Below are 4,827 nucleotides of genomic sequence, written 5' to 3'. Positions count from 1 at the left end.
CACGAGGTCGTTTGCATAAGCCCGCTGGATAGCTTTTTCAAAGCAGAAGGGCGGGCTAAAAAATGCGCATCAAGCAGGCCCGCCCTTCCGCCAAACGAAGTTGCCAGCTTCGCTTTGCTGCGCCGGCAACTCCGTTCGGCAGGGGCCGGGCCTGCTTGGGCTGCCGGCGGCGATGGTCGGGCCTGCGGCCCGACCATTTCTGTCACGCGATTTGGTGAAGAACATAATCAAATGATGTAACAGGCCTTCGGCCCGCAAAGCCCGTCGTCCTTAAAATTTGCCCCGTAGACACGAGAAAGGGATGTAACGGTGAAGCACCGCGACTACAACCCACCCTTCTGCTTAGAAAACGTTTACTGGGGTGGGGGATGGGAGATTTTTTTTCCTATTTTTCGGTTTTGGGCCTTCTCCTACAACTTGTTGTTCACTACAGCAATTTTAAGCATATTTTCGTCAAAAAAGACCCTCCAGCGCCTAAACGGTTAGAGCCAAACAGACGAAATTTTCGCCCAAAGGGCTCTATTTTGACGAGTTACCCTTCATGAGATCATACAAAAAATATTTTTTTATGACTTTTTTGATCTACCCTATTTTCTTTGATACCCCCTTTCAGCTCTTTAGGGGTGGTTGCCAGGATTTGCCGTAGGCGTTTCGTTCTCTAGGAGTGGAGCTTAAGATACCCTGAAAATTTCAAGTCTCTAGCACATCTCCTTCTAGTGGAACAGACAGACACACACACACGAGGTCGTTTGCATAAGCCCGCTGAAAAGCTTTTTCAAAGCAGAAGGGCGGGCTAAAAAGAGCAAAAATGCAGATTGTTTTGTATTTAATGAGTGCGTTAAGAAGTTTGGCCGCTTTTAACTCTTGCTCCTCATCCGACATACCCGCGGTTAAACGTCTTCCTCCTGCCGAATTTGGATGCAGCAACTCAGAAAACCTTGCGCAGACGATTTGGTCGCTTTGTCATATGTGGCGGGATAGCTTATCGTCACGTTCACTTCCACAAGTTCAGCTGGCAGCGCATTCATTGTGCAAGTGTGACGAGACGCGCTCATTGCCAGGTCTTGTCGATGTTGATGAATGAGCGCGCTGTGTTTGAAGTTCAGCTGGGCTCAGGAGGCAACCACTGCCTTGGCTGCTATTGCTGGTCGTGCCGCTCCTGCTGCCACTTCTGCTACTTGCTACTGCTGCTCCTGTGCTACTGCTGCTGGTCCTGCTGCCACTTCTGATGATGCTGCTCCTGTGCTACTGCTGCTACTGCTGCTACTGCTGATGCTGCTCCTGTGCTACTGCTGCTACTGCTGCTAGTCCAGCTGGTCCTGCTGCTACTGCTGCTACTGCTGCTCCTGCTGATGCTGCTCCTGTGCTACTGCTGCTAGTCCAGCTGGTCCTGCTGCGCCTACTGCTGCTGATGCTCGACTTGGTAATGATCGTCGTTTATTTGGCAACTTCCTCCCTCATAGCGGCAACGCAGCGGAGCGGGCCAGCGCCGCGCGCCTACCGCAGACTAGCAGCGGATGCCGGCGCTCAAAACTAAATTGAAAGCAAACCTCTCGCTGCGCTGCTAACGACACTAGTGCCCGGCCCGAGGCCCGGTCGGCAGTGAAGACATACTCGACTGACCTGTAAGCTTGGGGAGGTGCGGCTGTTTCTGGAGCCACTCCCGGCCTAACAGGCTTCGCGATATCTCACGAAACAGTGTTAGTGGCATACATCTACCTAGGCCTGTGGCGCTGACACCCGAGTCGGGCAAAAGGCAGAGTCATAGATAGGCCTTCGGCTCCAAAGGACACAAATTTTACCCCCAGGACTTTATTTTGACGAGTTGCCCCACCAGAGTCCATCAAATGTCTTAGAAACAACATTATTAATATTAAAAGGGGTCATTTTTAAGTGGAAATCGCCCTCTGGCGCCTCAACGGTTAGAGATAGAGCCAAACGGCCCAAAGGGCTCTACTTTGATGAGTTACCCGTTAGAAAGCATTAAAAAAATATTTTTAAAAAATGTCATTTTGGGGACCTGTGGTTTTTGTTTTTATCCAATTCTTGAGCTAGAATGCTCTTCTTCGGACTTGATCTGTCTTTTCATGACACAAAACGACCCTAATTCCCAGGTCGCTAGCTCAATTCGTTCTCGAGTTATCGTGCGCACAGACAAATAGACACACAGACAGATAGACGCGAAACTTTTTGATCATCACTGGAGTAGTAGGCTGCGCTATCGCTCAGCCAACAATATCAAAATGGTACGGCCTACATTTAATTTAAATTTTTTGGGTACGTTTTGGTGATTAAATGTTACTGTTTCAGGTCTATTGTTCTACACCTTCTTCACTTCTCTAACTCTATTCGTTCTCGAGCCATCGTGCAGACAGACAGACCTAATAAGTTTTTTCCCGGCCTGACGAGGTTATAGGCGTCGCTAATCGCTGGGCTAACAATCCTGTGACATGAAGCCTTTTTTTACGATTTAATAGATCATTTTGTCTCTTTTTCACGTTCTTTCCGCCAATAAATGCCCGATTAGCACCGAAACGGTACAAGATAGAGCAAAACAGACGAAATTTTCGTTCGTAGGGTTCCACTTTCACGAATTATCCCTCAGGAGCCCACAACTATATTTTTGAAAAAAAATTGCGACCTGTGGGTTTTGATTTCTTTTAAAGTCAATTTCTGAGCCAGAATGCTCATCTTCGAACTCGATCTGTCTTTTTATGATACAAAACAGACAAACAGAATGAAACTTTTCAGGTCAGTGGATTAATGAGCTTCGCTAATCGCTCAGCCAATGACTTAAGTACAGATTTGTTGAATAATTTATTACAAAAGTGAACTAGAAAAGTGGCCAAAAGTAGCCCAGCACAAGGGCATAATAGAACCAATTCGAACTCAGAAGTAGAGTATCGCAAAACAGGCAAATAATACATAGAGCATAACCACTCAAACACAAATAAAAGTCATACTGCAAGAACACCTAATCCAGGCAATAGAGCCAAACCTAAATGGAGCACAATAAACAGTGCAAAAGACAAAGACACAATCACAGTTTAATATCAAAGTGATATCAAATGCAGTATGAAATCCAGTATCCAGTATCCTTTTCATTAGGGTAAAGAAGGTCAACACGTTGAGATGCAAAATGAAATTGACAGTAAAAGTCCACATTGACCGCACCATCTTGAAGAAATAAAGAATGCGTATTTGCAATCCTTGACAGTTTTAAAACGTCAGAACTAGAGTGAAGAAAACAATTAAAATCTAAGATAGAGGAATAGACCATTGTCACGGCCTGTGACATTCGCGCCGGACAAATAGGCAACCCACCTGCCCGCCTCCCGTCGCGTCACTCCTTCCAGCGCCCGGCCTCCGCGCCAGCGACACCAGCGCTAGCGTGCGAGCGGTGGCCGGCGCGAGAAACAAGAGTCAGTCTTGCCCAGGCAGAGCAGCCGGACGGTCGCTCTCTCGCTACGCGCGCCGCCTCTCGCCGCTACATTTTCCAGCAAGTTAAACTTCTGTGATTCTGCTGCTCCGTGCCATTTTCACCATGGTTTCACCTCTGCCCGCAAGGTGTGTGTCGGCGTCCACGGTTTTCAAGGTATTTTCTCTCCAACAACACCAAATTAACCTGTGTTGTTGCGCCACAGGGCAACGTGTTCCGGGCGGCTAGCCAGCGCCATGATGGGCTAGGCTCTCCTCTGCGCCCTTGTCCTCCTGAGACCGACGCCGACGCCACCAACATGAACTTCATCACCTCATCATCCTCGTCAACATCACCGCCACCAGCACGGCCACGCCGACGACCCGGGTGGGCTGCTGCCCTCCCCAGCCTCCTTCCATCCGGCCGACCTGTGACGTGCCGTGCCTGGCATGAGTTCAGGCCAGCTGAGTGTGTGTGTGTGTGTTGTGCCAGTGCTTCGCACAAATTCTACGTACACTGTGAGACGTATGCGCCGTGTACGTCCGTTATGTGACGTCTCAGTGCAAGAATATTTCCTCGTTTCCGGTGGGAGGTGCCGCCCGCGGAACGATTCTTGTTCTTCTTCCTGCCCGGGTTGATGTCTGCTGCTTGTCAACCCGGTACCGGTGAGTGCACTCTCTCTTAAATCCTTGGGCCCAGGGTACTTGTTATTCTATGTTGTACTATATATGTACTCGAATGACTTGTCATTGTAGACAGGAAATGTGCTTTTCTGTCTGTTTCCGGTTTACCGGTGTACTCTGTTTATAGAGTTTGTTTTGTGATTCTCTTGGGAATGCCCCTCAATACAATTGTTAACCCTTGTGTATGGGTTAAATTACTATCATTAGTGTTCACTATTGATTGGTGTGTGAATTGTATGTGAGTGGTTTTACATAACCCTTGTTTTTGAATCATTGTTTGAGCTGTTTATAGCCATATATTTTGTAATGTGTATTAATACGCCTTGCGCGTTGTTTTCCTTTGTGTGCAATGTTTATTGATATTGCTCAATGTTTTGCACTAACTTTGCCCCACAAATCAATATTTAAATTTTTATTCTTTAGCATTGTTTATTCCTGTTTAAAATGCTATAACTTGCAACATTCCCAACCTTCAGTTTATCATAACTGCTTTGTTTAAATAACTCCCTCACCCTGCGTTACTTTTTATTGTAGTGGTAGGTACTGTACTATTTTGCTCAAATAGTTTTGTTGGTGAAAATTCTTCCATCTTATAATTCACATAGTGGATTTTCATTTGTTGTATGCTTTCTGTTATGAAGTTGGTATCTCTGATACACTTGTTACCCTCTCCCTAACTCCGCGCATGCGCATGTACTTCGTTAGCACCATAGCTACGATCCATGA

This window comes from Frankliniella occidentalis, unplaced genomic scaffold (genome assembly GCF_000697945.3).
Source record: "Frankliniella occidentalis isolate FOCC.00 unplaced genomic scaffold, Focc_3.1 Scaffold207, whole genome shotgun sequence".
Classification (NCBI taxonomy): domain Eukaryota; kingdom Metazoa; phylum Arthropoda; class Insecta; order Thysanoptera; family Thripidae; genus Frankliniella; species Frankliniella occidentalis.
Note: the sequence above shows the minus strand (reverse complement) of the source record.